The sequence below is a fragment of the Pelmatolapia mariae genome, linkage group LG12, assembly GCF_036321145.2.
Source record: "Pelmatolapia mariae isolate MD_Pm_ZW linkage group LG12, Pm_UMD_F_2, whole genome shotgun sequence".
NCBI classification, from domain to species: Eukaryota; Metazoa; Chordata; class Actinopteri; order Cichliformes; family Cichlidae; genus Pelmatolapia; species Pelmatolapia mariae.
The window spans coordinates 37,857,361-37,870,404 of NC_086237.1; the positions used below are offsets into that span (position 1 = coordinate 37,857,361).

Below are 13,044 nucleotides of genomic sequence, written 5' to 3' on the forward strand. Positions count from 1 at the left end.
GATCGGGTGACTGTGCCACTGTGCGCACCGATTTTCTCCATTCAGTTCAGTATTGTTCTGCATTTACTATGCCACAATTCAACAGCAGTGCATTGGTTGCTAACAGGATATCTGGACATACTTTATGCATTTTTTGTACGTTTTTAATTGTAATCAAATGAGCTGACAGGATGAAAAATCTGCAAAGATTATGATGTTTTTCCTGTTGGCTTCTCTCTCTCTCTCTTTATATTCAGACTTGATGGGGAGCTCGTACTACCCAATGAAAACATTACACGTAGTCATCGACTAAATTCAGTATTAATTTAGTACTAATTCACTTCAATAAACTTTCAGGTGTAGTGTAGATACACACACACACTGAGAGAAGAAACTAGCTATGTCATCAATGATTCACACTGAGCTGAACTTGCTAGTATTAAAAAAATTTGGTGAATGATGCAAATACTTTTTGCATTTTTACTGCCTTTGTCTCATTTTTAAATTCAAAGTCCCTACATTCTTGCATGTATTTATTCCAAGCATACTTAGATGTAGTATGCCAAAGTTTAAGCTGTTCTATGGTATTCTGTGCGTATGTTTACTTGATTCCTGCATGTGTGGGTTTCTCCCATTTAATATAACAAATATTAAATGGTCATAATAAAGGTCATCCCCTGTCACCATCCCATTATGTGTTTTCTTATGGAAAACTAACGTTATGTATAATCTGGCAAAATGGCTTTTTTATTGTAAATTTTTTAATGTTATTTTTAAGTGACTCAAATGTTCAGATTCTCTATTTTAAAAAAGAAAAATCTACAAACATGATTCAATATGAATCCCACATACATGATTCTGCTTCACAAAAACTCAGCAGAGCCCCATGTGAGAATAAATCTGCAGCTGCAATCTTCTGTTTGAATGATGCTTGCAAAGAACAACTGTGACCAGCTGCTTTAGGAAACATAAAATACACGTCTTCTATAATGTGGGATTTTAAAGATTTAAATCTTCAGTAGGAGCCAGCGGACTTGAAGCTTTGAGAGTATATCTGTGAGTGTTTGAGACAAAGAGACAGAAAGATATAGATAGATGGCAAGATAGCAGTCTATGATTTATTTATTTGTGGGTAAGTGGCAGTGAGAGCTGCAGTAAAACTGCTGCATGAGAACATTTCACTGGAACGTCCAAAGCAGCAGCCAAATGTGCAGGAAGTGTCCTGCAGTCATCCTCATTCGAATCAAGTGCTGCCATTACATCCCCTCTCCTGTTGACGTCTCCAAATTATGCATGACTTGCATCATGCCCGACACACCCAGTTAAAGAAATAGTGGGTCTGTGGCTGCCGATGTGTCACATATGGAGGTTTGTCAAGAAAAGTTCTCACTTTTAAATGCACTGTTTAGGGTTTAGCATGATTTTTGTAGTATTTTAACGTAAATGCTCAAACTTAAGCACTTCACTCTTTGATGTCTAAGCTTAACCAGCGACTAAAGTAAAAATTAAGCACAAATGAAAATCATGAGTCATGAGTGAAAGCAAAGCAAAAAAAAAGAAGAAAGAAAGACACCTTAATAATCTGAAGACATGAGTAGTATCTGACAGAACAGCAATGTTTGATGCCTTGGGATGAGAACACGCTACCAGCCCTACAGAGCACTGTTCTTTAACTAAAATCACAATTTTTCACCACTCACTGTCCCTGATATACCTCCAGTCTGTGAACCCAGCATAGCACCTTGCGTGCTAAGAAAATTTAGTCGATCCAAAGTTCAGAACAAAAAGTTTGAATAAGCACCGTTTATTATTTATGCTCTGAATTTTTGGAATTGTCAGAAAAGCACAAAGTGTTGATACTTTTTAAAACCCTCATTATATTTTAGGTTAACAAAGATTTATTTGGGTCTCGAAGTGCAGAGCCTTCAACTGCCTGGCTCCTCTCCATTTGAACCAGCTCCCAGCCTGGGTTCCGTTGACAGAAGCCCTCTCTACTTTTACCTTTTAACTTTAATTCCTTTGTTTGCTTGTTTTGATTGAAAAAGCTTAAAGTTAAAACTGGACCAGGTGACCTTGAACCACTCTTTTAGTGAGATTGTTATACTCTCAGATTGCTGGGGTAGTGTCCCATTATGTACAACCATTTTTTCTCCAACCTTCTTTCCACTACATGTTCTTTTTTGCTCACTCTTTTGTAGTTTGTGTTTTGTCCTCTTTGTCATTAGTGCTCTGCTTATGCTGCTCTTTTCTGTCTTTTCTTTCTTCTCAACCAACTGAGATAAATGGCTGCTGCTCTCTGAGTGGTTCTGCTGGAGGTCTTAGAGGATCATCTGATTACTGGGATTCTCTGTCATACTGTAGGACAATATAAATATGATAGTTGTGTGTTTAAATAACATTATTTGAACAATGGATAGAAAAATTAAACAATTTAAATGAAAGTGCACTAGTGAATCCAGAGTCAATTTCAAGATTCTGGTACTGACTTATAGAGCTCTTCATGGACAAGCTCCTGCCTGCATCACTGAACTTCTACAGCCCTTTGTCCCCAGCAGGTCTCTTAGGTCATGTAATGAGGGTCTACTTGTCATTCATCATAGAAGGCTGAGAACTAAAGGAGACAGAGCTTTTGCCACTGTGGCTCCTCAATCCCACTGAGCTTAAGATCTCTGGACTCAGTAGCTTCTTTTTTAAAAAAAAAAAAACAACTAAAAACATCTTTTTAGAATTGCATTTTGTTAACTGTTGTCTGTTTTGTTTTATACTTTGTTATCCATGTGTGAAGCACTTTGTGATCTTTTATCTATAAAGGTGCTATGGTCCCGGGGATCAATAGGCTGGGGGAAACACACTTCTTCACACTTGCTCCGCTCCTTGTCCAAACACTCCTCACACGAGCAACCCACTCACACTCACGGGGTCCAGGAGTCAAAACGGGCAGGTCCAGATAACCAATAAACATAGACGAGGGTAAGTCGCCGGCAAGCACGGGAACAACTGATTCACAATGAAGCCAGGCAATACTGACGAGGGTTACTCAATATTACAGCGACGAATAGCTCAGAGCCCCAGCCTTAAGAAGAGCCAGAGATCAACTGCAATTCACTCGAGATCAGCTGCAGGTGCGTGGGCCAAGGGCGGGAGCCCAATCAGAGCTCCGCCCAGGCAGACAGGTAGGAGAGAGAGAGAGAAAGACAACAAACACTTGTGGCCACACTGGGCTGGCTGGGGAGGCACAGGGACCATGACAGCTATATAAATAAAGTTTTACTTAGTTACTTACTCACACACAAAATCTTTGAATATTTACAGATATTATAGTCAGGCAGTATAAACACATACGTATAAGGGAAGAGAATTCATTTCTGACAAGAAGCTGGAGTTTTCTAGTCAGTTGCTGCCTCCTGCTGACTCTATGCCACACTCTAAAAAATGAAACATGGGCTTTTTAAAAATTAATTCATAGTTTTATGTTCAATATACTTAAAATTGTTAATCTTATGTGTGTAATTAATATTTTTAAATTTGATTTAATTAATTCTAAACCGTTTTAATGTTAAATAATAGTGATATTTTCAATTTATTGAACACATTTAATTAAATCCAAAGAGCCCTTTCCACATCCTTTCTGAGCATGCGCAGAGAATGAAAAAAATCTTCGCGCATACGCATTCACCTTCTTCATCTACGCCACAGTGTGCTTTGGCCACGTGTCTGGAAAGAGGGATTAATCACGATTCATCCGCTGGAGTTAAGGTAATTTCTTCGTATTTTTAATAGAATATAATTTAACTAGTACTTTGTGATAATATATGGCATATATTTTTCCGGTAAATATATGGGCCGTGTGTTGTCTGTAGGTTTTAGCATTTTGTAGCATTTAGCTAGCATTGGAAACATTGATTTGCATATTCAATGTTACTGCACATTTGAATATTGCCCCATCTGCGTTTAAAATTTCATTCGCACTCCGAATAGCACATTTATTTTATTTGTTTTATTGCAGTATCAAGTTAGGAGAACGTTAGCTATCCACTGCTTGCTTAGCTTCGCCTGTGTGAGTGTGTCACACAGGCGACCTCTGAAGGTGACCCCCACTTACCCCCAAAAATAAAATCAAGTATACTGGGTGGTTAATGCTCCGTTTGTGTCGGTTTGTGCTGTTAAAATCATCATTTGTATCACTATGGTGTCAAAGTGATTACACTTTTATTTCATAGGTCATTCAGAGTTCACCAGTCCCCCCAAGCAACACAAAAACGGCCCAAAATAGGACAAAAAAAACATGTCACAAAATGCTCTGCTTGGTTAGTGCTTGTTTGTGCCGGTAAAATTAACATTTGTGCTGCTACGGTTTTGCAGTTATTAATGTTTTAGTTTTTCGCGATGACGTCACGGGCGTCGAGCACGCTCCCCGTGCTTACGGGCGCGAGTGAGCGTCCGGGTGATGTAGACGTCGTAGGGAACGTTCGCTCGCACCCGAGCATTTTGTGGCATGTTTTGACCTATTTTGGGCCATTTTCGTGTTGCTTGGGGGGGGGCTCGTGAACGCTGAATAACCTATTAAATAAAAGTGTAATATCCTTGACACCGTAGCAATACAAACGATGATTTTACCAGCACAAACCGACACTAACGGAGCACTAACCACCTAGTATACTTGATTTTATTTTGGGGGGCAAGGGGGTCACGTTCAGACTGGGTTGCTCTGGTATATAATGGTAAACGTGGTCACATGAACAGAAGACAATCGATTGGAGATAGAAGGCATGATTTATGAAATGAGTAACAGAAATGTTGGAGCATTTGAAATTTAACTTGTATTATTAATACATTTTAAAAGAAACAGGAGTGTTCTTAAGTTTAGACCATCTCCGTGCAACCCCCTGCATGTGTCTCACTGTACACGATTTTATTTTGTGGTTTTCTTTTTCTCTCAGGTTGCTGCTTGTGGAATTTGGAGCTGTGGAGATTTGAGCTGTGCTCCAAAAGTGCATGTAAAGGTACAAAATGCTTTCATATTATTTACTTTTTCTTTAATATGCAATTTTACATTTTGAATTCTCTTATTTGGTCTTTTAGGTTATAAATGTGGTGTTGTAAGCTTTGCTCTTTAAGTGTATCTAAAAGGTACCAAATTCTAAAACACTTGAGACTTAAACACTCAATTCTTGGTCTGAGACGCTCATATCCATGCATTTACAGTCATTGTCTTTGTACTTTCAAAACATGGGGTGGTCTTAGGACTCATCTAAGTCGTGCACATGTTGCTAAGCCCTCTCACACTGTAGAACATGTTATTTTGACTTGTCCTTCTTGTTCTGAAAGCCACATATCAACAAGCAGAGAATGCTTCCTCCATATTATAAACATCTCAAGAGGTTTGAGACAGTAGATTGTGTTTATCAAAATTGTTCTTTCAAAGCTAATGTATATGGTACTTTCCAGACACAAGAGTAGAAAACATTCATACATGCATGCTAAGAGATTTCAAAAATGAAATAGTGAAAAGAACTGAATTTACAAGTAAAAATGATCTTTCTGAGGAGTCTGCAGATGAAGGGTCCTCTGACTTGCATTGTGAAGCTGGTGTAGTTAGTGAAAATTTGGAGGAAGCTGTAGTTAAAAACCTTGCCTTGGTTTTATTGAAGTTGGAGGTCTTTTCACATGTACCAACATCAGCAATCGACAATTTAATCGAGGGGCTACATTTTCTATTCACTACTTCTGCTTTACCCTTAACAAATAGTTTAACTTTGACTGTTCTCAAGGAGCATAATATTGAGGTTAGTGCATCGCTAGTGAATGAGTTGTGCACTGCATTATACACTGGAAATCCACTACTTAAAAGTATTGCAAAAGGAGGATCACTTGAAACAACATTTAAGCGCAAGAAGTTTTACTATGAAAAGTTTAATGTTGTTGAGCCAGAGGAATATGTTCTAGAGGAAAAAACAAAAAAAACCTTTCAATATATTCCACTGCTAAAGTTATTGGAGCAGTTACTTCAACGTGAAGATATGGTTGGAAAGCTAGTTGACATATAGTCTTTATGGGAATGAATTTGTAAGCTTCTCATTCTCTAACACAAAATAGTGCTTGCTTGCAACGTGTTTTCCCCCTAATGGCAGAAAACTACACACTGTCACTTTAAATATTGGAATAAAATCTGCTTTGCCCTTTAGTATATTTTGGAAAAGCAGACATTTGTGAAAGTAGGTGTCTGCTGTGCATCCAGTTAAAAACCATACATCTAGATTGTCAACTAGCAGGCTACATTACATTACTGTGACATTGTTTCTCCCTGCAAGTTGTGAAATGAGGATTATAAATTCATCTTTATGGGGAAAAAGCATGTTTAAAATTACTTACAAACAATTATGAATTGGTTAAACAACAATAAAAATTGTCTTTTTATGTTTGTGGGGGTCTCTACTAACATCAAAACAGTAATTGCCCTGCATGTGTTGTTTTGTTTAGAGTTCCCGAATCGAAGTGAAGTGTGAATGCATCCTTCAAGCTGTGATTATATACCTGAATGAGAACCCTCAAAATATCATCAAAGAGTACATGGTAAGTTTATTTTTAAAGGGATATTTTCACCCCTCAGTAAAATTTTGACTGTCATAATTCCCAGAGTTTTGTAAGTTGAAAAATGTATTTTCTAAACAAGCCCAGGCATTCTCCTGATCTGGCAGCAATCAGTTTTCTTTAAATTAGCTTACAACAATAAAGTGCATGGGAACCACTAGGATTTTGTTTCCATTCACTTACATTGTTTTATGCTAAACTAAAGAAAATAACCCTGGTCAGCACAATATTAATATTATTATTAATAATGTTATTACTTTGGCACAGGTCCATCTGAGTGAGGTGTAAATTAACTCTTCAGTCAGTGTAGAGGGCAAAGTACTCACCACCTGTTGTGTAGCAGGTAGCATTCAGCTGCTGCTGGATTCCAACCCTTCATCTTACAGCCATTTTATTGTTTTTGTTATCCTTTCCATTACAACTCACACAACTATTGGAAATGCCCCCTCCTTGGCCAACTTGGTTATTTACTCCAAAGTCACATTTTATCTCAAGAGGGTTTGAGATTTGCTGTTTGCCCTGGGAATGTTCGCGAGAAAAATGTGCTCATAGGGTGTTTCATTAGCATCGTGCGGCTGTACACCACACATGGTAGGGTCACCCACAAGTGTCAGTTTTTTAGTTTTGTTTTTGTCATTCGATACGTGTGCGGTCTGGAACTCTCTTGGCCGTTTGAAACTCCTGCCGTGTGAACCGGGCTTAACGGTGTGCACCGCCGCATGCTCCTTCTGCCCAGTCCAGGTTTCATTTCTCTTCTTCTTGGTCTTTATTTGGTGATAGTCTTAAATCCACACTTTTCTTTGGTCTGTTCTCCTCAGTCTCATTCAGGGATCTGTGTAATTATGGTAGTGTGGACCATTTAACTAAAATGGAGTGAATAGACAGATGATGGGATGACCAAAATACAACGGATTTAAAATATTTCTGTCCTTTTCAGGATTTCAACGTGATGGAAGCTGAAGAGCTCGAAAGGATGGATTTGGGGTGTTTATAAAATAATCCACGAAGGAGCACAGCCTGATGACTCCCTTGAAGATGTTGGCATCATTATCGAGAGATGCACCGTCTTGCAGGATCTTCACAATGTGGCGAGCAGGTGTGCACTTTTGTTTGGGCTAATTAACTGCCTCAATCGCTACACATTTGAGTTCTTCCAGAAGGTGCTCATGGGACTGGAAGACAAAAAACTGTCTAACAAAATACAAGTGCTGAAGAACAAACTCTGCCAAAAGGAGACGCAATGACTCTTCCAGATCGAAATGTCCCCCAAAATAAGTGCTCTGTTTTCTTGCTGCCTAAAAGTTTTACTGTTTAAAAGTTTATAAATATATATATATATATATATATATATATATATATATGTATATATGTTGATCCTTGTTTGTAAATATTTTGTCATAGCTTTTAATATTTAAGAGATTTACTGAACGCTATTTTTCTTTTGATTGTGGAAAAGAAAACATAATTCAGAGTTTTTTGAACTGGGGACAAAATTACCCAGATGGATATATTTTCTTGTTTCACAACATTTTCTTCAGTTTGAGTTGCTGTGGTAATTCTGCAGACTGTAGCCATTGCAGACCTACAACTGTAGATCCTGAAATCATTCTGGCAGGTTTGACATCCTAGTCCTCACTACACTGTCACTTAGTTGAAACTGGAAAGTTGTTTCAGATGTTTACATTTTGTTTTACACACTTCATTTAATGTTGCATTATGCAGTGTTGTTTCCCTATTTAAGCTTTGCCTCAGTAAAGGCTTTTGTTCAGTTGTTAAAGCAACACAAATTTTTTTTTTTTGTATTTACACTTCATATTAGCTCTGGCGTACCAGGTTTCCATTGTAGGTCAAGGATCTTGAGTGTTATAAATGTTAAAGTGTATGTGCAAACAAATGTGAAAAGGTTCTAAGGTTGTCAAGTTAAGTGCTGGATTTTTGGTCTTAGCATTTAATTAAGAATATTTTGAGATTTGCTATATGCATTTTTTTAATTGTAAAATTATGATTTTTATTATAAAATTTATTATATAATAGAAAACTTATAATTCTGAATCAGCTTTTTGGAACTGGGAACTAAATTGTCCAGATTTACCTTTTTGTGTCACTTAAGTATTTTCTGTAATTGCATTATACAGTGATTTTTAAGTTGCTGTGGTAAATCTGCAGATCTGACTAGAATCACAAGTTGTTGTATTGAATTTGACATCTTACGGCACACTACAATGTCACTTTTTTGAAACTCGAAAGTTGTTTCCAATGTTTAAATTTTGGTCATGCACTCTAAGCATTTAATATTGCCTTATGCGGTGTTGTTCCCTGTAGAAGCTTTGCCTTGTTAAGGCTTACCGTAAATAAAGTTGTTGATGCAGCACCCTTTTTTGCATTTACACTTTATGTAAGCTTTAGTGTAAGAGTTTTCTATTGAAGTGCAAGGATCTTGAATGTTACAAATGTTAACGTGTGAGCAAGTGCAAAAAGGTTCTTGAGTTGTCACCTGTACTCTGTAGTTAAGTGTTAGACCTTTGCTGAAGACCTCTGAAAGGTCCAAACACCTAATTACAATGTATAGATGACAACTCAGGAACCTTTCTAGACTTGTTTTGTTGATACCTAAACATTTAGCATATAGATGAAACTATTCATTAAATCATTATTAATCAAATTAATTAGGTCCAAAACACAATCTAAATGGTGCCATTAAATTCAAATTAATATTGTCAATTGAACCTAAAGCAATACAGTTAATAAAATGAACAAAGTGTTTAAATTCTAATTAATAGTGTTAAATAGTAACAATGAAAGGAAAGCTGTTGCTTTTATAGAACAATTTCACTTCTGATATACATCACCATTGAAATTGCAGATAACAACCATATTGATTTATGTTTAATTGACCAGGTTTTGTGGAAAAGATTGCCTTAACTTTGTCAATTAAATCCAACGTTTTATTTCTTAGAGTGCATACATACATATGCATTTATAAGCTTATGCTCTGCTAATGCCATTTTAAGGGTCAGAGAAATAAAGCACATAATATACCTGCTTGTACCAGTAATCCATAATGACTTCTTCGGTTACAAAATAAAGAAAACTAAAATTTTGACCAAAATTTATTCAGAAATGTTTTCTCTGACATGAATCTCCAAAATGTTTCAGAAAATATCTCTTTTGCTTCCTTTGATTTACAAAAATACAACAGTATTTCTTCCACTCCATGGGACCTACATTAAAAAAGTTGAGGTCAAGATATCTAAACTTTAAGATATATAAATGTTATTTCAATGTTTACATTTGTATTAATGTTTATAGAGGATAATTTATAATTTTACTGGTTCTCTATCAACATTGCAGGCTCAGTTTATGCTCACACTATCTGCTATTACCTGCTGAAATGCTGTCAAACCTAAATTATGTGGTTAAAGTACTAGTGGTCAATCTATCCATAACCACAGCATAAGCACAAAGACAAACTCCTTCAACGTCTCATTTTTTCTACTGAACTGAAATTGTTGACTTCTCTTCTCTCAAATTCAGTGAAAGTGCATTCTGTCTCTGTCTCTGTCTCAGAAAACAGCTAAAGCTTCAACTTTAGAATGTAAACTTTTATGGACCAATAACTGTAATGCAGTACGTAATGGACATTGACTGTATAATCTGACATTTTGCATAGTGAGTACTTTTGCCTTTGCTGTTTAATATCAAGTTGGATTTCAAATGCAGCGATTTAATGTGAACATTACCACAAAAAATTGTATGGAGGTTTGAATAATAACAAATGTAATTTGTAATTATTTGTAATTATTTACAATGTAATTATTTGGACTTCATTAGTCTGTGTCCTACTTTACAGGAAAAAGAAAGGCAGGCTATTATGTAAATTTTCTACTGGTCTGGCCAACCAGAGATCAAACTGAGCTGTAACTGTTCAACTAAAGTAAGTTTGACACCACTTGGTTAACCTGTGCATTATGACGACAGAGTGGTCTTAATACATTTCCTTTTGTCACCGTATTACTAGCCTCTAGGCCGATCATGATCACATGCAAATTCAATTGGATGCTAAATAAAATTGCATATACAGAACTAGGGCTTCTGGAAATATTAGCAAACGTGCGTGATGAGAAAGAAACTATTGCAGTCCAAAAGACAGATAAAATCTGTCATTTAAAATGAAAAATAAATTCATTTGTAAAGGGCAGTTAGCAACATTTGGCAAAAATGACATATTAATGCCAGAGGACAATGATCAGATAGCTTCTAGCTGATAGGAAGGAATCAGTAACTGAATAACTGTTTGTCATAACCAAGGTTTGCAGAAGAGCATCTCTGAACACATGTCAAAACTTGGAGCAGATGGGCTGCAGCAGATGACCACACTGGGTGTCACTCTTGCCATTTAAGAACAGGAAACTGAGACATTGCATAGTACTGGGTGACTGGAAAAATGTTGCCTTATCTGAGTCTTGATTTCTGCTCCAACATTAATTCATTGTTCAGTTGTGACTGATGGTTGACTGACGGGAGACGAGGACCCACATTAGTAAATGAAAGCCTGAAAATCAAATCTTTGCTACTTGGCAAAAGGTCAACAAAAAGAGATCAGATGATGAAACCAATGCAAACAAATAAAACAGCAAATACAGGGAACAGAAGAGAGAGAGGAAAAAGGCTTACACAATAGTCCAAGGATCAGGCACATGCACTCTCACACACACACACACACACACACACACACACACACACACACACGTGTTTTTGTATCTCTGTGCGGACATTCAATTAATATAATGCGTTCCCTAGCCATTTACCCTAACCCTAACCTAATTGTAACCCTGACACTCATACCACATTTTGAATCTAAAATATGCCCTCAAACTCGTGGGGACGGGCATTTTGTCCTCATAGGACTGTTGTGTACAGCGCTTTGTGACTACCTGTCTATGAAAAGCGCTTAATAAATAAACTTTACTTACTTGATCCCAACAAGTATAGTAACATTCAAATTTTTGGTCCCCACAAACATATGTAAACACAGCATATACACACACAGAGACAAATAGGCACAAACAATGCAGTTAAAAAATGTTATTAACCCCAACAAGTGGACATGAGGAGTGGAGAGTTTAATGTTGCACTCAATTAATGTAGCCATCAACCCACACTAATGTTACCAGAAACACTGGAGTGTATTTACCACTTTTACAGCACTAATGACTGAGGGTACCAGAATCTGTCATTGGTGGACTAATGGCGGATAACGAACTCCATTATTCTCTTGTTAAACCCCTGTAGAGTCTGTGTTTTTCTGAGCCGTTTAATATGTGTAACAGGTAACTTCAGACAACCATCATAAGTGAACATAGTTCATCACCGAATGCACAAATACCACATTGAACTCTAACATCCAGAAACCAGCTGCCTTAAAGCCCTCAGGTTATGTAAAACGGCCTGAGGTGAAGTGAAAAACTGACCTGTCAGCATTTAAAAGTCCTTTTGGAAAATCATGGACATTACATCAGGGATCATTTTATTGTTATCAGCTCACCGTTCTGCTCGTTCAGCTAACTCAGGTAACTTGCTTATCTGTGAAGTCACCATTAATGGTAAATGATATATAGAGATTTTAGACCAGGATTTGCAATCATCAAGTTGTTTTTACTTACTTCAATTTCACAAGGCAACAATGCACAAAGGTATGTAATTGCAAAAAGCATACTGTGTGGAATATAACGAATGGTGGTTAATGAGGAAGGAAGGAAGCAACGTTGCACTGTCCTACACTTTAAAAATGTAAATAGTCATCATGTATGTCAAAAAGGTGAACACTCACTGGGAAAGGAGCTCGAAAAGAAAAGTGTCTGGCTTTAAGCTTCTTCAGATCTAAGAAGCTAAGGCCAAATGGTGGAGAGTCCCATTTAAGCCCATTTAAGAGGGACATGAACCCCCTGTTGATCCTCTACCTAATCACACGAGACAAGGTGTGAAAACAGGCGTAGGTCACAATCAGCCAAGGTTTCAGGTGAACCCGCTGTGAAACCTAGCCCCACCCTATCATGTGATTTCCGGAGGTCAAAAGGCCCAAATGTGAGTGGGCATCCTTCTTGGGGGACACTCCTATAGGGCTTAAATCTGGGACTCTCCACCATTTGACCTTGGAACTGAAGAAGCCTCTCGGATGAGAGCTGAAACGTCTTGAAGCAACTTAAAGAAGTCCAGACGCTTTTCTTTCCAAGCTCCTTAGACTACGATGATCTGAATGACTGAGAACCTTCACAGACATATTTGGAAAGGTAATAAATGCAACGTGACACAAGCACAAACACACTGTAACATGTTATTGATCTCTGCTTTCACTCACCTGTTGATTGGTCAGAGTCCAAAATAAGATATTGGTCTGTAGTCAGACACACATCAGACCTAGACAGACTTAGCAACTGTTACAAGATATACATATGCTATACAAGATATACAAGA

General features: G+C 37.3%; 1 long non-coding RNA gene across 1 annotated transcript; it reads left to right on the top strand.

The window, feature by feature from the left end:
• The first annotated feature begins 3,626 nt into the window (after nt 1-3,626).
• On the top strand, nt 3,627-7,656 carry LOC135933695 (uncharacterized). Its single transcript, XR_010573892.1, has 4 exons — nt 3,627-3,735; nt 4,920-4,982; nt 6,460-6,552; nt 7,508-7,656. It is a non-coding gene; the product is annotated as an uncharacterized LOC135933695 (long non-coding RNA).
• The last annotated feature ends 5,388 nt before the right edge of the window (nt 7,657-13,044 follow it).